This window comes from Cavia porcellus, unplaced genomic scaffold (assembly GCF_034190915.1).
Source record: "Cavia porcellus strain 051 isolate PalLab524CR breed Dunkin Hartley unplaced genomic scaffold, mCavPor4.1 scaffold_17, whole genome shotgun sequence".
NCBI classification, from domain to species: domain Eukaryota; kingdom Metazoa; phylum Chordata; class Mammalia; order Rodentia; family Caviidae; genus Cavia; species Cavia porcellus.
In genome coordinates, this window is record NW_026947500.1 from 47607678 (window position 1) to 47635295 (window position 27618).

The following is a 27618-nucleotide window of genomic DNA, read 5'->3' on the forward strand; positions in this document are numbered from 1 at the left end:
AATAGGTTATCTGAAATCAATTCCCTACAGTGGTGGTGCATACTAACTCAGTGAAGGCTTCAGCAGGTTGACTAATCCAGAGGGGAGGGGCCAGCATACGCTACCTCTGTTGGCAACTCACTAGCACACTGCAGTGGGAAGGGTCACCTAGCCAGTGTGCTTCAGAAGAATTGTAACCAACAAAGAAACAGGGGCCTCCTGGAAGAAACAAAAAAGATGGGAAGAGGAAGCAACAAGAAAAAGCCTCCAGGTCCCAACCTGGAGAACATGGACCCAGGACAGGTAAATACAAAGGAGAATGAGGACAGCAAACATACAATATCAGCCAATGCACCAGTGGACATAAAGAGGTATCTTTTGGGCCTCATAGATGAGTTCAAAAGGGAAATATTTAGCCAAGTAAAGCAAGATATAAGAAGATTAATAAAAGAGATGCTAAGCACCCTTCAAGCAGACAGAGATGGAAGAAGGGAGGAACTCAAACAAAGGAGAGAACCATTTGATGAAGAATATAAAGAAAATATAGAATACATGAAGCCGATTCAAAGAGATTACCAAGGAATTAAAAACTCTATGGAAAGATGGTGAAACTGCTTGAAAGAAACTAAGGATAGATTATCCAAACTGGAGAACAGATTTGCAATGTGGGAGTATGAAAGGAAAAACTTTTTAAAAAATAATGAGGAAACAAGCAATAACACTACAAAGGCTAGAAGAGGACAAGAGGATCTATAACTTGAGAATAAAGAATGTAAATGAAGAATCAGGGTTACAAACAAAGGAACTACAAAGGGTATTCACAGAAATAATTAAGGAAAACTTCCCAAACATAGGATAAGGAAATGATATTCTGATGTATGAGGCATACAGAACTCCAGCCACCTACAACCAAAACAGAGCTACATCCAGGCATATAATAATCAAGATCCCAGAAATTCAATATAAGAACAGAATGTTAAAGCTGTTAGAGACAAGAAAAAGATAACCCTATAAAGGAAGGCCCATCAGAATAGCAGCAGACTTCTTGACACAAACTATCAAGTCAAGAAGAGCCTGGAGCAAAATATTCCAAGCCCTGAAAGAAAATAACCTCCAGCCCAGATTGATAGACCCTGATAAACTGTCTCTAGAAATTAATGGAGAAACAAGATGCTTCCAAGACAAAGAGGAATTTGGGAAATTCACAACCACCAATCCAAATCTACAGAGAATATTGCAGGGCATTCTAGAGAGAGAGAAAAGTACTAGGATTCCAGGAACAGTGGCAGAGAGGCCTCAATGAATGGAGCAGAAAACAGAATGAAGAAGATAAGCAGACAACTGAGGGCAAAAAAGAGCATAAAAGAAATGAGATGGAAAAGATTGGTTACAACCTCTAATATAGATGGCCTTGATATACTGAATTAAAAAAAGAACCACATGTGGAGTAGATTAGGAGGCAGGGTCCACCGGGATGCTATTCATAGGAAATATAATTAACATGAAAAAGAATACATAGACTGAAAATCAAATATGAGAAAACAATGCTCTATGTGACAGAGAACCAGAGAATAATAGGGACAATTAGACCAGTATTTGTGGATATGTTGGAAATACAGACTTTAATAGGTAAAGGAATACAATTAGACTTGAAGTCCAGGAGACAGAAGTTTTGGAACTACTTAGGTAAATAGCAGGTTTCCCCCCACCCAATTTAAAACCAAGGGTCTTGGTTAGACCCAAAAATGCACAGTGTACTCTGAGGAAGTGAGAGGGGAGGGAGAGTTTTTAAAAAGATGGCAGAATATAGTGTATCAGGATTTAAAACCCACATTACTCACACCACTCTGCTTAGATAGATTTTATTCTTTTGTTTTTGATAGACTTTGTTCCAGTTTGTCTACATGCATTAGATTTGAGGGCACAGACAGCTATTCCCCAAAACATCAGGATATAGCATAGTAATCATCTTAAATTTCCTATTATCTTAATCTGGAACCCTGTATGAATTATACTGTTTTATCACGACTGATCTTAATTAAATCTGATTTATTTGATTGCTGTTTGGTATCCACAGATTTTATTCAAAACTTATATGATTGATAGTATCAAGTCTGAGAGTATAGGCAACTACACAGAAGATGACAAGACTCTACGATACACATTCTGGTTTGATAACTGCCTGTTTTTGAAGATTTATACTATCTACAAAGTTGGGCTTTTACTAATACTGTTATGTACTGATATATTCAATTATACTATGTCTGATGATATAGCCAATTCTATTGAAGATAACAAGAGATAACAGCGACTATGATAGAACTCCTGTACAATGAATGGTATTATATGTCTTTTGTGCTTCATGTGTTTATAGGAATATGTTTTGTTTTGTCTTACTTTGTTTTGTTTCTCCTTCTAATATAGAAATACATGTTAAGACTCATGCATGTGAAGAACCTATAAACAGTTTATGAGAACCTATAAACAGTTTATGAGAACTGATCTTATGACACATGTATTTTCACTTGCTTGAAGATATTGTTTAATTTCTTCTTTAATTTCCTCTGTGACCACTAATGGCTCAGGACTGTATTATTCAATTTCCAGGTGTTTGTGATGATTTTGAAGTTTCTTTTGTCATTAATTTCTAGTTTCATGGCATTATGATCCAATAACATGCATGGGATAATTTCAATTCTTGTGTGCTGTAGTCCAAGGTTCTGGGACAAAGGGTGGGAGCTGAAGATCAACAGCAGTATTAGGTCCAGGAGGTAGGGAGTGTCCCCAAGGGGCCAGCAGATGTCCTGGGTCCAGGCATCCCCTGGGCATGGCCCACAGTCCCAGGGCAGCATCGTGTTCCTCAGTGCCGGTTGGAATCACACCTATTTCCAAGTTTTGAGCAATGATTGAAAGCTTCCTTGGTGCACTGGGAATCACCTGGCCCACTTTTGGCTCCTGGGACAGACTGCTGGCAACTGCTTGCCACTTGGAGCTCACTGGGTGTGTGCCAGTTGGGCCTGCAGGGACTCCATGTGTCTTCTGGTGATTTCAGATGCAGGACATGGTCTTGCTGCCTGGGCACAGAGTTCTAAGGCTTCCCCATGCACTGGAATTCAACCCATGCACAGTCAGGACCTGGGACTGGATTCCAGGCTCTGCTTGCTGCTTGGAGTTCACGGCGTGGCCCAGTTAGGCCTGCCGGTATTTTCCCTGCATCTTAGGGTGATCCCAGGTGGTCTTACCACCTGGGAGCCAAGTTCCTAGGGTTCCCTGTTCACTGGGATTCAACCCAAGTGTGCAGTCAGGGCCCAGGATTGGATTACAGGCCCTGATTGCTGCTTGGAGTTCTCTCTCTCTGACTGCTTTTAAAATTCAAGAGGTTTTCATTGGACATCTGGCAACTGAGCTGCTTTTTTCATCATAATTGTTTTCTGTTCTGGAAGCCTTGCTTACCTGTTGGTTGAGTTCTTTGCTCATGTTTATAAGTTTTTCTATTTTCATTTCTGTAAAAATTTTTAATAATTCTGCCATGTTATCTTCTAGTTTTTCTCTATCTCCAATTAGCTTTATGTTGATCCTCTTAGTGCCTTCTAGTAGCTACTGATTTTTCCTTATTCTCTTATCTTTTGTGTGATTTCTCTGTGTACTTTATGGTAACCTACCACTGTGCACTCAATTTCAAGCACTGTCTTCATATTGCTCATTTCTGCAATTTATGAATTCTAGTTTTTTATTTCTAGTATTTCTGTCTGACACTACTTCATGGATTCTGGGTCTTTGATGAATTTGTCATTTATGTTGTGAACATTTTGGGCAGCTCTTCCAATTTTTTGTTTGCCCCATATCCATATTGATCATATTCAGTTCTAATTTCATGCACTTTTGGAGGAGTGTTTTGTTTTGTTTAGTTTGCTGTTTGTTTTTGTTTTTCTACATTTGTTTCCTCTGTTTGATTTTGTTTGGTTTGGTATTTTGAGACAGGATCTCTATGCAGCTCAGGCTAGCCTTGAACTCACTTTGTAGCCCAGGCTGGTCCTGAACTCATGGCAATTCTCCTGCCTCAGTCTCCTGAATGCTGGCATTGCAGGCATGTGCCACTATGGCCAGCTGTATCATTTCCTTTTTGAACTTGCCGAGCTTCTTCATTTCTTCTCTGAACATTTCATAGAACTCTGCTACCTCATTTGAGCTTGCCTCTCCATCTATGACCCCTAGATCTGCCTTGGAAAACCTGTGAGATGTTGGGGGCATTTTCTTGCCTTGTTTTCACATGTTCCTATATGTATTAAATTTTTTCCTTTGGAGCTGAGGATTGTGGTATAGCACAGGGGAAAGGCTTTAGTTAATAACAAGACTTTTTAGTTAGATTCTTGTCATGATGCATTCACTGTTTTATTTGCCCAAAGATAGTTTTCAATCCTTGAGCTACTTAATAGAAATTATTTGGGTTCTTATACTGTGCTGTAAAGAGGGAATTACTACTTGTTACAATAGCATCTGTAAATTCAACTATACATCACTTGTATGCTTTACCCTGAATTTACACTTAGTCCCTTTGTCTATTCCCTTTATAACCTATACTGTGTTGTTATTAGTAGTCTAATATATAAAGTGAGAAGGAAAGAAAAAAGAGGAGAAGAAGACAAGAGAATGATACACAGAGCACATAATAGTTTAAAACTGGGTAGAAGTTCAGGATATATTAGAGGTCTTTTATATTTCAAATTCAGGGTTAACACTGAGGATTTAGAGAAGATATTTGTGGTGGGGTGGGATATAGGAAGGAGTTGTAATTTGGGATTAGGCATAAATATAAAATTGTCAGAACGTGCTGATATATACCAATCATGTAACTTAAAATTTGCTTAAATAGTTTTGCCCTTTTTTTCAATATCTTGCATGGTGATGTAGGGTTAATAACAAGTAGGCTGTGGTACAATTAATGAGAAAAAAGGAAGAGAGTAGTTGAAAGAAAGGTGAAAAAAGAGGACAGCAAATGAAAGAAGAGACGTAAGATGCTGTGGATATTTTTATCTGCTGTGAAGGGCTGGTGAAGAGGGGCATAAGAGAATATTTGTGGAGGCAGGCAAAAAGAGGGAGGGAAGTATAAGACAGACAAAAGAAAGATGTGGGGTGATAGGAACAAAATAAAATGCTGATAGAAAACCTTGGTTTAAATTCACTAGGTAAAATTACAGTGAGAGTTATCCTAATATGTCCATGAAAGATGCTCCTTCAACTAAAGCACTAAGTATTCTTCCCCATTTCACATAGACAAACACCTACACGTGTCTATAGCAGATAAAAGGAAAACATACACACTGATACCAAAGAAAGCTTTTCAGTCCTATTCAGTAAGAATTCCCTCCTACATTCTCAAATGAAGAAAATGTTACTTGTAGCAGCTGTGGGTGGCTGACACCCAGTACACTCTGGAGGAGGCAGGAGGTCAGATGTGTGCGATGGTGCCTGACCTGGTTCCCCTCCTACAATCTGTACTCTGCCCGTGAGCGAAGGGGATTGGGGGCCCAGAGAGACTCAGACATTCCTCTCACTCCCTAGGCAAGCAGTCCTCTGCTCAGTTCCAGTTGTGCTCCTGGTGGCATGGCTAACTAAATGGTTTTTGCCTCCGTCTCATGAAAACATACCTACATTGGCATGGAGAGAGGTATGCTGTGGATGATCAGAAGCCTAGCCTTCCAATGATTTCCAAAGATTTTTCAAATTATGCTCTTTATAGTCATGATAACCCTTCAGATGATAAAGGCTATTCTTTCGGTACCACTTGGGTTAAGCATCCCATGCAACCGCCCCCCCCCCCGCCGGCTTTAATACTCCTCTAGGGCTGTCCACATATGCCAGTCTCTGTATGAATGTCACAAGGCATCACTATCCATTCTGTGCACTCAGTGCCTTTCAGAACTCAGCAGCTTTGTTGCTGGTGGGAGGTTTCCCATGCAGCCACCAAGTTCTGCTGCATCTGAGTGTCTGGCAGCTGGTAGTACACCCACAGAATTCTTGATGTTTGGGGACACAATGGCGGATTATTTTCACCTCCCCCAGATCACAGCATTCACATCGGTGGCTCACTGAGCCACTGCTCCCCTAGAGTCTGATTCTGGATCCCTAATGGATTCCACACCTTGCTCCTTTCCTAAGGACCCAATGGTCCTGCACAGTCAAAGTTCCTTATAATATGCGGCTTTCAGTTTCTCTGGTGCCCTGTTCTTCACATTTCCATACTTGCCCAGTTCCTCTGCCAGTGACAATGCAGTTGGAACAAGTAGGCCCTGGAGAGAGGCTTCTAGGGCAAGCACCAACCACAGCAGCCCAGCTGCTGCTGCAGAACTCAGCTTCCTGCTCCCGGAGGTTAGATCCTCCCCCAAGATTGCACATTCACCACAGGGCAGCCCAGTTTCCCTTTCTAAATGTGCAAATTCATCTAGTGAGGTTGTCCTTCGGGTTCTCTTCCCACATTTGGATCTTTGCTCATTGCCACCTCGTTTTCCAATACATTGAATTCCAGGTGGACGTCTTGCAAATGTCCCACAAGCATTGCTGCCTCTAGTTGGTCGTGATAGAACTCAATTTAATTTCATTGCTGAGCTAAATATTATCCTCAGCACCAATAGTCATCAAGAGCCTGAGGCTGAGGCAGCAGGATCACCTTGAGTTTGAAGCCATCATGTGCTACATAGTGAGGTCAAGGCCAATCTGAACTATGTAACAAGACTTGTCCCAGAAACCAAAAGATAAATGCCCATCAAGAATAAGAGACACTAGGGGCTGGGGATTTAGCTCAGTGGCATAAGCACCTGCCTTGTAAGCAGGCAGTCGTGAGTTTGATCCCTGGTACCGATAAAAACGAAAAAGACAAAAAAAAAAAAAAAAGAATAAGAGACACTGGTAAACAGTAAATAAAAATAAGTGGAGTTCAGTGCATTGGTTCTAAACCATGTCAATACACGTATTAATTTTAAAAATGTAAAAATTTCCCATAATGTTTTTAAAGGTGGGAAAAGATATATTTCTTTCTCTACCTAAACTATGAAAAGCCCTGTAGTAGATACAATAAATAAATTTTCACATTTAATTCTCCAACCATTCTTGCCAATAAAAGGCTGGATTTGCAGGTTAAGTTTTGTCTACCATCCATCTACATTGTCTATTTCGGTGAGTTTGAATGAAATCTCTTGACACCAACTGACATTTTAGGAACATCATGTTTTAGGTTCCCATGGGCTTCTACTTGGCCAATTTCATTGGATGCCTCTGTAAAGTTCCATTATGAAACAAGGGTTAGAGACATTTATGGTCACTCTCACAGTCACATTTTCTGTCTTTTGTCTTAGAACCACTTCACCAAAGGATGGTGGATCTCTTTCTGCTGCATGCCTTTCTGAAGGATGTCCAGTTTAAAAATCCTGCAGAAGACCAAGTGACTTTGGACAAGAAAGGAAAACTGGAAGCAAAGTATGACACCCTCAACTACTGGAACTTTCCAGAAGGCCTTAGATTTCAGATGAAATAGGAGAGTTCTCCCCCATGTTGCACATGGGCAATTGAGCATCTGAGATGATAAAGTGGGCCACGGCAATTACACAGTATGTGAGAGATGATCACAACGCACCTCAGTAAATGTAAATATAAAAACCTGGCTACGGGTTTAGTACCTTCACCCACAGTAAGGAAATAATTATATATGAACATACAACTCAATGTTTAATGTAAATAATTTTATATACCTATATTTCTGATGAATGGAAAAGACATCTATTAACCACAATTTTTAAATACTCCTTATTAAATCAATATAGCATTTAATCAAATAATTTGGTGTATATAAAGCTCATCACTCTAAATATGAAGGAAGAAGGAAAACTCTCAGAAGTTACTGACACATATCTGATTTTCCGCAGACTCCCAACTCCTTATGCACTGAGAGCTGTCATCCTGGATTCAGGAAATCTGCTCAGAAGGGCAAAGCTTCCTGTTGTTTTGATTGTACCCTTTGCTCAGACAGTGAGATCATCAACAACACAGGTAAGAGTGTTATTTAGGAATAAATTGTCCACCTCTGTTTTATGTACTCATCAACCCATGAAATGAAAAACATAAAAACTTTTAACTTTACACTCGGGAGACAATGCGATATTTATACACATGAGTCTGATTTATTTCACTTATTAGTATGGTCCCAAATTGCATCCACTTGGGCCAGGGATTTAGCTCAGTGATGTAAGTGCCTGCCTGGCAAGCACAAGATGGAGAGTCTGATCCCCAGTAACAAAAAAAAAAAATTGCATCCACAACTACAAATACACTCAACCATCTTATCTTTGATAAAAGGGCCAAACATGTCCACCAGAAGAACGACAGTCTCTCTAATAAATGGTGCTGGAAAAACTGGCTCTCCATATGCCAAAAACTAAAACTAGACCCATGCCTATCAATGTGTACTAAATTAAAATCTAAATGGATCAAAGATCCAAATATTAAAACAGAAATACGAAATCTGTTGGAAGACAAATTAGGTAAAAATCTTGAAGACATAGGGGTAGGTAGAGAATTCATGAACAGGAATAAAACCACATGGGAAATACTTCCTAGAATCAATAACTGGATCACATCTTATTAAAGGGTTTCTACGTGTCAAAAGAAATCTCCAGCATAGCGAAAAGAAAAACCACAAACTGGGAAAAAATCTTAGTGAACTCTCCCTCAGACAAAGGACTTCTGTCTAAAAGAATTTTAAAAAATCAGACCCCAAAATTCAAAGACCCAATCCAAAAATGGGCATCTGAGATGAATACACACTTCCCAGATGAAGAAATACAAATGGAAAATAAATACATGAAAAAATGTTCATCATCATTACTCATTAGAGAAATGCAAATTAAAAACACACTGAGATTCCATCTCACTCCAGAAAGAATGGTCAGGATCAAAAAACCAACAACAACAAATGCTGGAGAGGCTGTGGGGAAAAAGGAACTCTCCTGCACTGTTGGTGGGATTGTAGACTGGTGCAGCCATTGTGGAGGTCAGTCTGGAGATGTCTCAAAAAGCTGGGATTGGAAATCCCATTTGTTCCAGCTGTTCCACTTCTAGGCATATTCCTAGAAGAACTGAAAACATCATACCACAGTGATATATGTGCACCCATGTTTATAGCAGCACAATTTCTAATAGCCAGATCTTGGAAACAACCTAAGTGTCCATCAACTGAGGAATGGATAAAAAGTTGTGGTATTTTGATACAATGGAGTACTATTCAGCTATAAAGAATGATCACATTGAGATATTTATAAATAAATGGGCACAGCTTGAGACTATACTTATAAGCGAAATAAATGAAACTCACATGTATAAATACCGAATAGTTTCCCTAGTGTAAGAAATGATAAAAATACATAAAAGTATGTGGTAATCATGATTCCCCATTATATTGCTTTGAAGCCTTATAATTTTTTCATTCATTAATTGGAATGGCTTTATTCTGGGTTGTTTGATTTTATTGTCTGTGATGGTATGAACAGCTATTTTGAAGAAAACAAGACATCATAATAACTAGTGCTGATTTAATATCATCTTGAAGTCCCATCAAGCTTTTGTTCTTCTGTCTCCATCGGCTTTATCATGTTGTGTCTTATTGGATTTTATTATATGTGATAGTATAAACAAAATTTCTTATAGACAAGGAGATAATATAGAAACCACTGTTCGTTTTCTGTTAGTTGGTGCTAAACACTCTATAATACTTTCATGGTCTTGAATGGTTTTACACTGTCTTGATAAGTCTGATGCTATAGTATACGAAGTTATACTCAAATATTTCAAGGAAAGAAACACTATAGTAACTACTCTTACGTCGGGTTATCTTGTGGTGAAACACTACGTTGCTTAAATTGTTCTGTTCTGTCCTGTGTTGTTATGTTGTTATGTCCTCTTTTATCTTAATCTCCTTTTTCTATTTTTACTTTTTTTTATTTTTACTTTTTTAATAAATAAAAAAAGTTGTGGTATTTTTATACAATGGAGTACTACTCAGCTGTAAAGAATGATCACATTGAGATATTTATAAATAAATGGACGCAACTTGAGACCATACTCATAAGCGAAATAAATCAAACTCACATGTATAAATACCATATAGTCGCCCTAGTGTAAGAAATGTTAAGAATACATAAAAGTTTATGGTAATCATGATCCCCCATTACATTGCTTTGAAGCCTTATAATGTTTCCATTCATTAATTGGAATGGTTTTATCCTGGTTTGTTTGATTTTATTATCTGTTGGTATGAACAGATTTTTATTATCTGGTATGAACAGATATTATATGGTATGAACAGATATTTATTATCTGATGGTATGAACAGCTATTTTGAAGAAAACAAGACATTATAATAGCCAGTACTGATTTAATATCATCTTGTTTTGAAGTCTTACCATACTTTTGTACTTCTGTTTCCATTGGTTCTATCATGTAGTATCTTATTGGATTTTATTATGTGTGGTAGGATAACCAAATTTTTTATGAACAGTGAGATAAAATAATAATTATTATTCATTTTTTATTATTTGGTTCTGAATGCCCTGTAATACTTTCATCCTCTTGAATGGTTATATATGATTTTGTTTTGTTTGATACTATTGTGTATGAAGATATGCTCAACTATTTCAAGGAAAGATACATTATGGTAGCTACTGTTGTATCGGGTTGTCTTGTGGTGAAATACTGTTGTATTGGGTTGTCTTGTGGTGTTGCTTAATTTTGTTCTGTTCTAATCTGCTTTGTTATGTCCTCTTCTATCTTAATCTCTTTAAAATAAAAAATTGCTTTTGTTTAACTATAAAGCTTCAAGTTTATCTTCTTTATACCTGTGTAATACTCCATTATAGAAATACAAAATCTTTTTTATCCATTCCTCAGGTGATGGGCATTGTTTTTGTTTCCAATATTTAGCCATTACAAATTGTGCTGCCATAAACATGGTTTCACATATATCACTGTGACACCATGTTTTCAGTACTTTAGGGAAAATGCTAAGAAGGGAGATAGCTGGAGTGAATGGAGTCTCCAATCCTAGTTTTTTGAGGAATCACTTAAATCCTATAATCCAAACAACTACTTTGAAGATAACATTAGGCAATATATTAACTACTGTTAATTTCCTGTTATATTTTTTGAAGCCTTGGGTGATTTTCATTGTTCTGTTTTGTTTGGGTTTATTCCGTTTTGTCTTGCTTGATTTTATTATATCTGATGGTATAACAAAATCCCTTGTTAGATGTTTTCTCTTCTTTCACTTTCACAATATCTATTGTACATTTTTGGTCCCACAATTCTTTCAGTTTTTTTATACTAGGGAGGCAACACAGTGTCCACACATGTGAATCTGAACCATTTCACCCATGAGCATGATCTCAAGTTGCATCCATTTACCTAGAGGAGCCTCATGATTATCTTTCTTTATAGCTGAATAGCTTTCCATTATATTAAAATGCCATATCTGTCTTATGTATTCTGTGGTTGATGGGCAAGGTGTCCCTGCTTTTTTCTGCTTCCATGTCACATGGAGCATTGTTTTTCTCTCCTTTAACATTCAGTCTATGAATTGACTTTCAAGTTAAATGTTTTTTGTATACTGCATATTGATGGATATTGTTTCTTGATCCATTCTGCCTATGTTTCTTTTTATTGGTGAATCAAGACCATCTACATTAATGGCTACAACTGGCATTCCATGCTTCATCTCTGCCATGCTATCCTCTCGCTATTGGCCCTCCACTTTTCCCCTTACTCAATGGCCTGTCTTTTTGGTCATTCTCCTCTGCTGCTGTTCCTGAAGCCATGGTCATCTTTATCTCTCTCTAGAATATCCTTTAGCACACTCTAGAGTGGTGGTTCCATGATTCCTTCTTTATCTGGAAGCATCCTATTTTTCCATCAACTTTGAAAGATAGTTTTGCAGAGTAGATCAATTTGGGCTGGAAGTTGTTTTCTTTCAGTATGTGAAATATTTTGCTACAAACATGTCTTGACTTGATGGTTTGTGTTGAGAAGTCTGTTATGATTCTGATGGGTTTTCCTTTATAGGTGATCTGTTCCTTTTCTCTAACAGCTTTAATATTCTATTCTTGTGCTGAATTTCTGGGATCTTGATTATTATATATCGGATGTAGATTTACTTTGTTTATGGCTAGTTGGAGTTTATTGCCTCACTTATCTGTGTATCAAGTTCTTTCTCAATGCTTGGGAAGCTTTCTGCTGTTACTTCTGTAAATAATCTTTTTTATGTCATGTGGTGTTTTTTGCTGATATCTATCAGTCTTAAATTATTTTTCCTTGCATTATCCTGCAGCTGTTGTGTTATTTCTTGGTTCCTTATTTTTAAGATATCATTCCTTTCACATCCCTATTTGTGATCCTGTCTTCAAGGCCTGAGAGTCTATTTCAGTTTCTTTTGAGAGGTTTTGCTAGCTTTCAATGCAGTTTTTAATTTCCTGCATAGCTCTTTGAATTGGTTTTATGCATTCCAGTTCTTCCCTGTATTGTTCAAAAGTTCCCTCCTTTTCCAATGCTCCTATTTTTTTTTAAATTTATGTCTTGTTTAGATATGCTCAATACTGCCAGGCATCACCACCAGAAGGTCCTTTCCTATGGGCATGCAGCGCAGGCAGAGAGAGCCAGACAGATCCACCTCTGCCTGCCAGGTGTCACCACCAGAAAGCCTTATCCTGCAGGTGGGCAGTGCCAGCAGAGAGAACTAGCAGATCCACCACCACCTGCAGAGAGCTGCCACCAGAAGGCTCCATCCTGCAGGCAACCACTAGGAGCAGGGACACACAGCCAGATAAGCCCTGTGCATGTAGAGGCCACCTTTGGAAGTCCTTGGTTCCCTCAGACAGCCATCACCCACTAGCAGAATCAAACAAACACACCCCTGTGTATCTGCCACCATTGTGGGAGTCCCTGTGTAGACACACAGGCTGAGAGAAGCAGCCCCACCTCCATGTATCCCTGATCATCAGCAAAGCCACAGTGCAGATGCATAGGTCTGGAAAAGCCTGCTCCATGCCCTGATATCTCCCTGTAAATCTGGAATTAGAGGAACCCAGGTGCCTGTCCTATCTCCCACACTGCATAGGAGCAGCCAACTTTGGAAGTGTCTGGGACTCCACAACCATCTTGTTGTGAGGAACCCAGAAGAATGTCAATATGAAGGAGCAAAAGGCAAACTCAGACCTCCAGCCCACACAGAATAAGTCCCGGAGATACAGTCATGGAAGAAAGTGGAAGTCACATACCTGAAATCTCTGAGAGGAGAGCAACTTAAGTAAGAAAACAACTTCATGAGATTGTAAAAGCAGTCCAATCAGAAATAATGTCTCAGGTAAAAAGAGAAATCATAAACATATTGAAAGAATTTCTCAGCAGGTCTAAAAAAGACATAGAAAAAAAGGAGCATAGGAAAATGGTGGAAATCCTGAATGAATATAAAAAGGAGTTATAATGCATGAAACAGATTTAAAGAGAGATCCAGGAAATTAAAAATTCAACCAAAAGCTGCAAACTGCTTGACAGAGACTAAAGATAAACTTTCAAACCTTGAAGATAGGATTGCAGCTAGTGATTGTGAAAGGAAAGATCTCTTAAAAATGATATGGAATCAGGAAATAACAATTCAACAGCTGCAAGATGATGCAAAGAAGCATAACTTAAGAGTGATAGGTATCTTTGTAGTCCTGTATTACTTGTACCCTTACACCACTTTATTTTGTTTTGTTTTTTCTCTTTTTCCTTTTAAATAAAATTTTAAAAAAAAGAATGATAGGTATCAATGAAGAAGCAGGGGTGAACACAAATGAATTTGAAAGGATATTTACAGAAATAACAGCAGAAATCTTCCCAAGCACCAGGAAAGAACCTGACACACAGATAAGTGAGGCACATGGAACTCCGACTAGCCATAACCAAAATAAATCTACACCCAGACATGTAATAATCAAAAGAACCAAATATTAAAAGCTGCTAGAGAAAAGAAACAGATCCTATAAAGGAAAACCAATCAGAATCACGGCAGACATATCAACATAGACCATCAAGCCAAGAAGAGTTTGGAATGAAGTATTTCAAACCGTAAAAAAAAACAACTTATAACCCAGATTGATCTACCCTGCAAAACTATCTTTCAAAATTGATGGAAAAATAATATATCTTCGTGATAAAGAACAACTGAAAGAATTCATGACAACTAAACCAACTCTACACAGAGTGCTGAAAGATATTCTAGAGAGCGATAAAAATGACCATGTTTCCAGGAACAGCAGCAGAGGGAGATGGCCAACAGGTCAGGCAATTGAATAAAGGAGAAAAATAGAGGGCCAATAACAGGAGGACAGCACGACAAAACAAGCTAACGTATGGTAATTTTAACCATTAATGTAGATGGTCTCAATTCACCAATAAAAGAAACACAGGGAAAGTGGATCAAGGAACAAGGTCAGTTGATAGACTGTATACAAGAAACACATTTAACTGGAAAGGAAATTCATAGACTGAAAATCAAAGGACAGAAAACAATTGTTCCATGTGACAGGAGACCAGAAAATAAAAGCAAGGGTAACTTGCCCATCAACCACAGAATGGAGAAGAAAAGATCTGGTACCTTCATGTAGTGGAAAGCTACCCAACTATAAAGCACAATAAACTTGAGACTCATACCTAAATGGATATACCTGGAGATCATGTTCATGGGCAAAACAGTTTCAACTACTACATATGAACCCTAGCATAAGAAACTGGAGGAGTTAATGGGATCCAAAAAGCAAAATAGTTATTGTAAGAGTGATAAGGGAAAGGTGGTAACTACTGTTAATTTCTTATTGTCTTGTCTTGAACTCTTGCATTGTTTTCAAAATTTTGTTATGCTTGGCTTTGTTCTGTCTTGTTTTGTTAGATTTTACTGTGTCTGATGGTATGGGCAGCTATTTTGGACATAACAGGATGTAGTATGATAATCATGGTTGATTTCTTATTCTCTTGTTTTGAAGTATTATAATGCTTTCATTCATTTGTCCAATTGGTTTTATTCTGTCTTCTTTGATTTTATTATGTGTGATTGTATGTTCAGCTATTTTGAACAAAACAAGACATTATGGCAGCCACTGCTGATTTACTGTCATTAAGAAGTCCTACCATGCTTTTGTTCTTCTGTTTTGATTGGTTCTACCATGCTGTATTTTATTTGATTTTATTATATGTGATGGTATGTCCAGCTTTCTTGAGGAAAATGAGATATTGTAGTAGCCATTTTTCATTTCCTGTTCTCTGGTTTTGAAATCCTTTAATGCTTTCATTCTTTTGAGTGGCTTCATACTATTTTGTTATGTTAGATATTAATGTGTGTGAAGATATAACCAACTATTTCTAAGAAAATAAGACACAGTTTGGAAGCCACTGTTGATGTCCTGTTGTCTTGTTTTAAAGTGCTGTGTTGCATGCATTGTTCTGTTCTGATTTGCTTTGTTCTGTTTTGTTTTGTTTTATTCTCTTTAAAATAAAAAAGGGAAAAAAGATATTCCCAGCAATCCTTTCATTGTTTGTCAGTTCTTCTTTTACATGAGATAGTATTTCTGATCTGATTCCTTTTACAGTCTCGTGAAGTTGTTTCTTTACTTTAGTTAGCATCACTCCAGAAATTCAGGTGTGCAGATTCCAATTTCTTCCATGTCTGTCTCTCTTGGGCTTGCTCTGTTTGGGCTGGAGGCCAGAGATTGCCTTTTGCTTTTTTGTCTGGACATTTTCCTGGTTTCCTCTGGACAGGCCAGTTTTAGGGTCCCAGGCAACTCCTGCATTGGCTACCCATTCATGGTATAGGGGAAGGGGTCTGGCACCTGCTTTTCTCCTAACTTAGGTTCTCAAGGAGGCAGTTGGGCATGAGGTGGACTTCTTCAAACATCCATGGCTTCTTTGAGGTGTAGCTGACTGGTTTTCCTGGCCCACACTGGATATAGGTCCCTGATAGTGGCTATGAAGCTCATGGGAGTGGGGCCTGGCTGCTGCTTCTTCTGGCCTGTGCTGGCTACACGCAGTAGGGTCCCAATGGCTGAACTACACTTTTCATTGATCAGTTTTTTCCCTTTTCTTTTTCTATTCTTTTCTTTTGCCGTGTTGAAGTCAACATAGGGTTATTCCCCCATTGAATGAATCTACTTATCATTTATTTTGTGCTTTTTGGCTAAATTTTTATTTTTATTGGTATATATTTGCAGTTTACATTCCTAGAGAATGAGTCTGTATACCTATCTTAATTTTTCTCCTTCCTCTCCTGCATCTCTTTGTCTCCTTTAGCTTTGGAAAAGATCTCTGTATTTTTTATTATCTGTCTTAAATTTTGGGCTTTGCTTATATTTTGGATTTTTAATATAAGAAACCATGAGCACTTCATCTTGTGTGCCCAGTTTATATCACAGCAATATGGTTTGAAGTTTCATCTACTTTCTTCAAATGACTCAAGTTTATCATTCTTTATGGCAAAGCAACACTCAATTTTATATGAACACTATATTTCTATTATCCATTCATCTACTGATTCATATGTTAGTTAATGGATAATAGGCTAAGATTTAGCCATTATGAATTGGGCTGCTGTAAACTTGAGTATGTATATATCACTGTAATATATTTTCAATTCTTTTGGGACAATATGCAGAAGGGGAATAACTGGGTCGAGTGAAGTTTCTATTTTTAATTTTTGGGGAAATCTCATTAATTGTTCATAGTAGTGTACATTCATACCAATGTAAAAACATTCCTTTTATGTCACACAGCTCCATTTATTTTCTTTGATTTTTTTTAGTCTAATTACTAGGTTGATGCTTTAAGCTGCCTATTGTAAGTTGCTTTGTTACTAGTATTTAGAACCCTAAAGAAATGGCTACTTCTCAGAGGTGTCTTCCAGTTATAGCTGGCTTTGGGATTTTCGGTCTGTTCCAAGATCTTACCTCTTCAATTTGCTGGGGAGGAGAAGTTGCTGCCTGCTTGGCCCAGCCCCTGGTTCTTTGGCGCTGATCCACAGTATGTTCTATGACTTTTAGGCAACATTAGTCTTGGTATACCAGAAAGAACGGCTGGTTGTGTCAGTTTGGCGAGTGTTAAAATCAGCAATAACAATGACATCAAACTCAGTCCCCTCTTGTGCAGTCCTCCATGTCTACTGCTCCCTCCCAAAGCTGCATCTTTCCATGGAGGCATCTGGTGTGGCTAGCAGTCACCATGTGTCCACAGGCTGGAACCACTTCTCTCCTTCAGTGATTCCCAATGAAGAAGGCTCCACCAGCTACATCCTTCTTCTTCACTGAGGTTCCCTTGCTCTCCCTGCGGTGTTCAATTCTTGCTTTAGATTCTTTCTGGGTCCAGGGGTCCCACTTCCCTGCTTCTTCTCTTCCTTTTGTTGCTATATTCCAGTGTCTGGATGGCAAGTCTCAGAGAGGTTCTATCTTTGCGGCTTACCACTCCACCATCTTCCTGGGAGACAATGTACCAACTTCCCGTGATGCATGAACGTTTTCTTAGTTACTTAATCATCACATTGTCTTAGTTACTTTTTGCATTGCTGAGACAAAATATCTGACAACCACTAGTTAAAGGAGAAAAGGTTTTTTCTGGATCATGGTTTGTAGAGATTTCAGTTTCATAGTCAGCTAGACCCCAGGCAGAGTGGCATCACAGAGCAGAAACAGTCCATGGAAGAGCAGGCACAAGGCAGCAAAGTGAAGCTGTAACGTTCCCAACAAGACTACAAGCCTTTTGGATGGTCTTACCCACACCCAGATTAGGCCGTCCCATTATCCACACCCAGAACTATGCTAAACCAATCAGTGGGCTCATTCAGTTACCATATCCTTACTCTGTATTCACACATCTTTAATCCATACTCAAATGCCCTGGATCAAGCCAACTTTTGAAAGCCTATGAGCACATGAGACTTTGGGGCTATATCCAGATATAACCAATAACAAAGTACTGCAAACATCTACAAAAAGGTAAAATCGGAAAATTTTTAAAAGAAGGAGGAGAGCAAGAGAAAGACAGGCATTGTTAATTCAAAATGATTACCTATATAACATTTTTAACTGTGTCTTGAAATATAAAAAGGAAAAATTGGGTTCAAGTAATCCAATGAGGTTCTTGGAGTTGGGCATATAACTAATAGGCTAAGGACAATTTGCATTTCTCACTAGATATGGAGCAAAGTGTGAAGTGTCCAGATCATCAGTATGCCAACATGCAGAGAAACCGCTGCCTGCAAAAGTCTGTGACTTTTCTGGCTTATGAAGATCCCTTGGGGAAGGCTCTGACTAATGCAGTCCTAAACCTCACTATTCTCACAGCTGCTGTTCTGGGGCTCTTTGTGAAGCACCGAGACACTCCCATAGTCGGCTACACCCGGTTCATCTCCCTCACCTTCTGCTTCCTCTGCTCCTTGCTCTCCATTGGCCTTCCCAGCACAGCCAGCTGCATCCTCCAGCACAACACATTCGCAGTTGTCTTCACTGTGGCTGTTTCTACCGTCTTGGCCAAAACCATTACTGTGGATAGGTCTGCAGAGGAGGAGCAGGGCAGATCTGGGGTGCCCTCGCCGGCCTCTCTGCGTGTCTGGAGGACTCTGGATATCTGCGCCCAGACTGCTGGAGTTCCCCCAGGCTTCCAGGTGCAGTGAAGGAGAGAGGTGGGTTTGAGGCTTCCACATCAGCCTCCCCATTCCGGCTTCACTTGGAGACCTGCTGAGCTCCCGATAGGTGGGCTGGCCCACACTACCAGCCTAGCCCAGCCTGTTTAGCTGCCACTCCTGGCCATAGGTCTGCAGAGGAGGAGCTGGGCAGATCTGGGGTGCCCTCACCGGCCTCTCTGCGTATCTGGAGGACTCTGGATATCTGCGCCCAGACTGCTGGAGTTCCCTCAGGCTTCCAGGTGCAGTGAAGGGGAGAGGTGGGTTTGAGGCTTCCACATCAGCCTCCCCATTCCGGCTTCACTTGGAGACCTGCTGAGCTCCTGATAGGTGGGCTGGCCCACACTACCAGCCTAGCCCAGCCTGTTTAGCTGCCGTGCCTGGCCATAGGTCTGCAGAGGAGGAGCTGGGCAGATCTGGGGTGCCCTCACTGGCCTCTCTGCGTGTCTGGAGGACTCTGGATATCTGCGCCCAGACTGCTGGAGTTCCCCCAGGCTTCCAGGTGCAGTGAAGGGGAGAGGTGGGTTTGAGGCTTCCACATCAGCCTCCCCATTCCGGCTTCACTTGGAGACCTGCTGAGCTCCTGATAGGTGGGTTGGCCCACACTACCAGCCTAGCCCAGCCTGTTTAGCTGCTGCGCCTGGCCATAGGTCTGCAGAGGAGGAGCTGGGCAGATCTTGGGTGCCTGCATCGGCCTCTCCATGTGTCTGGAGGACTGTGGATATCTCTGCAACCAGGGAGGGTCCACAGGTTCCTGAAGCACTGCGGCCTGTGGTGAGTACCCTAACCCGGCTGCGATTGAAGAACTGTGGAGCTTCCAAGGGGCAGGTGGGCGCACAGTGTCCCTGAGGCCCAGCTTGTCTGGAACTGCGGAGTTCTGAGCAGGCAGAGGAGGGCCACTGGTTCTGTAGGCCCAATGGCTTGGGGTAGCGTGGCGCCAGAGTCTCAGTAGCTCCAAATATAGAAGGGGATTTTCAACAGATCCTGAGGAAGCTTTCAAATAACACTTGAAACACAGAAATATAGGAAAATGACAAAACGAAAGACCAAATTACAACCTCAAACCTCCAGCCCATCTCAAGAAACCCTAGGAGCAATGTATATAGAAGAAAATATATCCCATCCACCTCATATATCGGACACAATAGCCACTGAAATTGACAAGCAACTCCAGGAAGCTTTAAAGAAATTCAAACTCGAAATAATCTCCCAGATAAAAGAAGAAATGATAAAAGAAATGAAAGAGATTCTAAATATATCTAAAGAAAACACAGATAAAAAATTGGAGGAACTAAACAAAAAGATAGAATCCCTAGACGAGCAATATAAGAAACAAACAGAATACATAATGCAGATGCACAGAGATATACAGGAAATAAAAAACTCCACTGAAAGTTGTAAAAACTGCCTTAATGAAAGTGAAGATAGAATTTCAGACCTTGAAGACAGGATTGCAGCTAGTGAACAGGAAAGGAAAGATCTTTTGAAAATAACAAGGAATCAGGAAACAACAATTCAACAACTGCAAGATGATGCAAAGAAGAATAACATAAGAATGATAGGGATTAATGAAAGAGAGGGAGACAACATGAAGGATGTCAGGAGGATATTTAGAGAAGTAATAGCTGAAAATTTCCCAAGCATGAGATCAGAAACTGACATCAGGATCAGTGAAGCATATAGAACTCCAAACAGTCATAACCAAAATAAAACTACACCCAGACATATAATAATCACCATCCCAGAAATCCAACACAAGAATAGATTATTAAAAGCTGTCAGAGAGAAAAGACAGATCACTTATAAAGGAAAACCTATCAGAATCACAGCAGACTTCTCAGCACAAACGATAAAGTCAAGAAGAGCATGGAGTGAAGTATTCCAGATCCTAAAGCAAAATGATTTCCAACCAAGACTGATATATCCTGCAAAACTATCATTCAAAATAGATGGTGCAATACGATACTTCCATGACAAAGAACAGCTGAAGAACTTCATGAACACCAAACCAACCCTGCAAAAAATATTGAAAGACAGTTTAGATACACAAAGGAAAAAACCACTAAGCAAAGCAAATAATTAAACAGAACAGAAAGATAAAGATGCAACAGCAGAGAGATAACATTCCTACAATTAACCAGCATTTAACAGTAATAACCATTAATGTAAATGGTCTCAATGCACCAATCAAAAGAAACAGACTAGCAGAATGGATCAAGAAACAAAATCCAACCATATGCTGTTTACAGGAAACCCATCTAACCCAGAAAGATACTCACAGACTGAAAGTCAAAGGATGGAAAACAATTCTTCATGCAGCAGGAATCCAAAAAAAGGCAGGAGTAGCCATTCTGTTTGCAGACAACGTGAACTTTAAACCAACAATGACCATAAAGGACAAAGAAGGTCACTACATACTCGTAAGGGGAAAACTCCAAGAGGAAGAGATAACTATCTTAAATATATACGCACCAAACTCCAGAGCACCCAGTTACATAAAACAATTATTAACAGAAATGAAAACTCAAATTATCAGTAACACAATTGTAACAGGAGACCTTAATACACTACTGACACCAAGGGACAGATCAACCAGACAGAAAATGAGCAAAGAAATAACAGAACTGAATCACACCTGTGAACAAATGGGTTTGATAGACATATACAGAATGTTCCACCCAACAACATCAGAATACACATTCTTCTCAGCAGTACATGGATCATTTTCTAAAATAGACCATATATTAGCTCACAGAACATATTTAAGCAAATGCAAAAGAGTTGAAATCATCCCTTGCATATTATCGGATCATAGCGCTCTGAAATTAGAAATTAATGACAAAGGATACTGCAAAAATTCCGCAAACACATGGAAACTAAATAACACACTCTTGAGTAATCAGTGGGTCACAGAAGAAATTAAAGAAGAAATTAAACAATACCTAAAAGAAAATGAAAATGCAGATACAACTTACCGGAATCTGTGGGATGCAATGAAAGCCGTTCTGAGAGGAAAATTTATTGCACTGAGTACCCACATCAGGAAAACAGAACGAATACAAATAAATAACTTGATGCTACACCTCAAACAGCTAGAAAAAGAAGAGCAAGTCAAGCCCAAAGCCAAAAGAAGAGAGGAAATTATAAGAATCAGAGCAGAAATCAATGCAATAGAGACTAAGAAAACAATCCAAAGAATCAACGAATCAAAGAGTTGGTTCTTTGAAAGAATAAATAAAATCGATAAGCCCCTAGCCAACCTTATTTTAAAAAGGAAAGAAAAAGCTCAAATTCATGCAATAAGAAATGAAAAAGGAGAAATCACTACAGACCCAATAGAAATACAGAGGATCATCAACACCTACTTCGAAAACCTCTACTCTCAAAAGTTTGATAACACAGAAGAAATAGACAGATTCTTAGAAGCATATGAAATACCAAAGCTAGATCAAGAGGATATAAAACTGTTGAATAACCCAATCTCTGCTAATGAAATTGAAAATGTAATTGAGTCCTTGCCCACCAAGAAGAGCCCAGGCCCAGATGGATTCACTGCAGAATTCTACAAGAAATATAAAGAAGACCTAATGCTGACACTCCTCAAACTATTCAATGAAATTGAAAGGGAAGCAATCCTTCCTAAGTCATTCCTGGAAGCAAATATTACTCTAGTACCAAAACCTGAGAAAGACCCAACTATAAAAGAGAACTATAGACCGATCTCCCTAATGAACACAGATGCAAAAATCCTCAATAAAATATTGGCAAATAGGATCCAGCAAATCATCAAGAAGATTATACACCATGACCAAGTGGGATTCATCCCAGGAATGCAAGGATGGTTCAACATACGCAAATCAATAAATGTAATCCACCATATCAATAAAGCCAAAAATAAGAATCACATGATCATTTCTATAGATGCAGAAAAAGCCTTCGATAAGGTCCAACACTTATTCATGATAAGAACTTTACAGAAAATTGGAATAAATGGTCTTTACCTCAATATAATAAAGGCCATTTATGACAAACCAACAGCCAGCATCATACTAAATGGCCAAAAATTGAAAGCCTTTACTTTAAAATTGGGCACAAGACAGGGATGTCCTTTATCACCACTCCTATTTAATATAGTACTGGAAGTACTAGCCAGAGCAATTAGGCAAGAAAGAGAAATAAAAGGGGTAAAGATAGGAAAAGAAGAAGTTAAATTATCATTGTTTGCAGATGACATGATACCCTACATAGAAGACCCCCTAAACTCCATTGAAATACTCTTAGATACAATAAATAAATTCAGTAATGTGGCTGGATACAAAATCAATACTCAGAAATCAATAGCATTCCTATACACGAACAACAAAATTACAGAGAGGGAAATAAGAGAAACTGGACTATTTACATTAGCAAGCAAAAAAATGAAATATTTAGGAATTACTCTTACGAAAGAAGTGAAAGACTTATACAGTGAAAATTATAATACACTGAAAAAGGAAATTGAAGATGATCTCAGAAAATGGAAAGACATCCCTTGCTCATGGATAGGAAGAACAAACATTGTGAAAACGGCCATTCTCCCAAAACTGTTATACAGATTCAATGCAATCCCAATAGAAATACCATCAACATACCTTATAGATCTAGAGAAATCACTCCTAAATTTCATCTGGAACCAGAAGAGACCTAGAATCGCAAAGGCAATTCTAAGCAGCAAAGACAAAGCAGGAGGCATCACAATCCCTGACTTGAAGTTATACTACAAAGCAACAGTAGTAAAATCAACATGGTATTGGAATCAAAACAGAGCCGAAGATCAGTGGAATAGATTAGAAGATACAACCACAACTATGAACACACTCAACCACCTTATTTTTGATAAAGGAGCCAAGCAGGTTCACTGGAAGAACGACAGTCTCTTTAATAAATGGTGCTGGAAAAACTGGCTCTCCATTTGCCGAAAACTAAAGCTAGACCCATGTCTATCACCATGTACTAAATTAAAATCTAAATGGGTCAAAGATCTGAATATTAAAACAGAAACACTAAATCTATTGGAAGACAAATTGGGTAGAAACCTTGGAGACATAGGAGTAGGTAGAGAATTCATGAACAGGACTCAAACCGCACGGGAAATACTTCCCAGAATCAATAACTGGGACCACTTCTTATTAAAAAGTTTCTGCATGTCAAAAGAAATCTCCAGCATAGTGAAAAGAAAACCCACAAACTGGGAAAAGATTTTAGTGAACTCTCTCTCAGACAAGGGACTCTTGTCTAAAACATATAAAGAATTAAAGAAACTCAGACCTCCAAAATTCAAAGATCCAATCCAAAAATGGGCATCTGAGATGAATACGCAATTCTCAGATGAAGAAATGCAAATGGCAAATAAATACATGAAAAAATGCTCATCATCATTGGTCATTAGAGAAATGCAAATTAAAACCACACTGAGATACCATCTCACTCCTGAAAGAATGGCCAGGATCAAGAAAACCGACAACAAATGCTGGAGAGGCTGTGGGGAAAAAGGAACTCTCCTGCACTGCTGGTGGGAGTGTAGACTGGTACAGCCTTTGTGGAGATCTGTCTGGAGATTTCTCAAAAGTTGGGACTGGAAATCCCATTTATTCCAGCTATTCCACTTCTAGGCATATTCCCAGAAGAACTGAAAGCATCATACCACAGTGATATATGTGCACCTATGTTTATAGCAGCACAATTTGTAATCGCCAGATCTTGGAAACAACCCAAGTGTCCACCAAATGAGGAATGGATAAAAAAGTGGTGGTATTTCTATACAATGGAGTATTATTCAGCTATAAAGAAGGATCACATTGAGACATTTATCAATAAATGGGCGCAGCTTGAGACCATACTCATTAGTGAAATAAATCAATCTCGCATGTGTGAATACCGAATAGTTTCCCTAATGTAAATAATGATTCAAATATATAAAAATATATGGTAATCATGATTCCCCATTAGGTGGCCTTGAAGCCTTATAAAGTTTTCACTCATTAATTAGAAAGGCTTTATTCTGGGCTTCTTGATATGAAAATATTTGAAGCTAGAGTATATGAAGTTTTATCGAAATATTTCAAGGAAAAAGACACTATGGTAACTACTATTAAGTCAGGTTATATGGTGGTGAAGTACTAGGTTGTTGAAACAGTCATGCTGTGACCTCTATTGTTATATTGTTATGTCCTGTTTTATCTCAATCTCCCTCTTACTGTTTCAAAAAAAATTAGTCATTTCTTATGTTTGTCTTAATTAAAGAAAAAATTCAAAAAAATTAGGATATATAAATAGTAACTCTTTTTGATTTCCTATTAACTTGTTTTGAAGTCCTGTAGTACTCCCACGATCTTGTTTTGACTGATTAGACTCTGTTCCATTCTATATGATAGTATCAAGTTTGAAGACATAGGCAACTACTTTGAAGACAATAAGATTCACTAAGATACCCATTCTGGTTTGACTATTGTCTTCTTTGGAAGTCCTGTAATGTTTACAATGCCTAAGTTTTATTGGTCTTGTTCTCTACTGTTTTGTCCAACTTTATAATATCTAATGAGATAGACAATTCTTTTTAAGGAAACAAGGGACAACGTTGATAACCATTGTTGATAAACTTGTACTCTGTTCTACACCATGTGCTATGTCTATCCTTGGTATTGACTGACAGCTTTGTTTTGCCATATTTGACTGTATTCTTTCCCCCCCCCAAAGAAAGTAATAAGCACTAAGGAGTAATAAAATCCAAGATGTGTAAATTTTGTTGTAAAAAAGAGAGGGAAAAAAAAACAAAAAGAAAAAGAGCTCTAACGGATATAACAGCAAGTATGTTTGGGGGTGTTAAATAGCTGACTTTATCAATGTTTTTGGAACATTGAACACAGCTGTTTGCAGTCTCCCTGTTTGAATGTCCATCTTGTGTTCTTTGATACTGTGATTTGAGGAACTATTTTCAAGAAGATAGTGTGTAATCTACTAGCAGGTGATTTCTTACTGTTATGTTTTTTTTGTTTTGTTTTGTTTTGTTTTGTTTTGTTTGTAGTTCTGTATTGCGTGTACCCTTACGCTGCTTTGGTTTGTTTTGTGTTTTTCTCTTTTTCCTCTTAAATAAAAAAAAAAAACCATTACTGTGGTGCTGGCCTTTAAGGTCACTGCTCCAGGCAGAAGGATGAGGCAGCTGCTGGTATCAGGGGCTCCTAACTACATCATCCCCATCTGCTCCCTGATCCAACTCACCCTCTGTGGAGTCTGGATGGGGACAAATCCACCCATTGACACAGACGCACACACTGAACATGGCCACATCATTGTCGTGTGCAACAAGGGCTCCCTCACTGCCTTCTACTGTGTCCTGGGATACCTGGGTTCCCTGGCCCTGCTCAGCTTCACTGTGGCTTTCCTGGCCAGGAACCGCCTGACACCTTCAATGAAGCCAAGTTCCTGACATTCAGCATGCTGCTGTTCTGCAGTATGTGGGTCACCTTCCTCCCCGAGTGCCACAGCAGCAAGGGGAAGGTGAAGGTGGCCATGGAGGTCTTCTCCATGTTGGCCTCCAGTGCAGGGCTGCTGGGCTGCATCTTTGGCCCCAAGTACTACATTATTCTGTGAAGGCCACATATGAATTCCTTGCATGGTTTCAGAAATAAGACACATTCTGGGAGAAAGAAGCCTTAAGTTTAAAAAACATATATATATATATATATATATATATATATATATATATGTATATATATATATATATATATATGCGTGTGTGGGTGTTCATGTGTGCATGCATTTTAAAATATGGGAAGGTCTGAGGAAATCCTGCAACGTTTTTCCTGTCAGATATTACAGTATGGGATTTATTTCTCTGACAAGTCACCCTTCTTTCTCTACTAATGCTACAATCACTGTCACCTGTACTAATCACCTTTCAAATCGAATTTTATTCTAGATTTATTCCATTAAGTCCATGTCATTTTTGTGTTCAATTTTTGTCTTCCTCTTAAATTTCTAGGTCACCTTTACTAATTTTAATACAATTGTATCTAAAAATTGGTAGCTTTAAATGACAATAGATTTTCTAATGTTTTTATCCTCTTCAGAAGTATCAAGCTTTTAATATGCCTGTAATACTGTCTTTTTATAGCTATTTATTTATTTCTCACATTTACCTGGCGCAAAACTCCTGAGGCTAGTCGTGCAGAATTTCTCTGACATATGACATTCATACTTTTCGAAATGGTTGGTCATACTTTGAATTTAATAAAACTGGGTATTAAATTTACCCATCACCTTTGCAGATAACATTTTAGAGTAACATAGTGAAGTCTTCTCTCCACAAACCAACATACTTTTCCATTTACCATTGTTGAATAATCTCTTGTGAGACATGTGTCTGTATATTCCTTTTTGCACATTATATGAATAAATATTATCCATGCAAAAATTGTCCTTTTCATATTTGTTCCTGAATATTTTTAGGGTCTGTGAATAATGTTTATCTGGATAATGGCCCTCACATCCCTAGTCAAAGTAACACCGGTTTGTAGTGGGTCACTGCCTGTCTCATCTGCTGTGTGACACACTGCAGCATAAGGTCATCCATCCATGTGATGTGACAGTCCTTGCTAGAACTGGCAATCTTCTCATTAATGATGGGATGACACCGTTGCATTTTGTACTTTGAACATGCACATAATATATATCACTCACGGTGAAACAGAACTCAGCAGATTGGAAGTATTTTACTTTTATTTAAACATGATGTGCAATTAACATTTGTTTATACTGACTTATAAAAATGTTTAAACATTGAAATTGGCAAGACCAAATGCTGCATTCTTTCATAATGGAGCAGTGAGGCAAAAGGGTGTGATTTATTAGCATTTATCACC

The 27618-nt window shown here is 38.7% G+C and overlaps 1 pseudogene; it reads left to right on the forward strand.

Moving 5' to 3' along the window:
- Nucleotides 1–7348: 7348 nt before the first annotated feature.
- LOC111755311 (vomeronasal type-2 receptor 116-like) lies at nt 7349–26347 on the forward strand (annotated as a pseudogene).
- The last annotated feature ends 1271 nt before the right edge of the window (nt 26348–27618 follow it).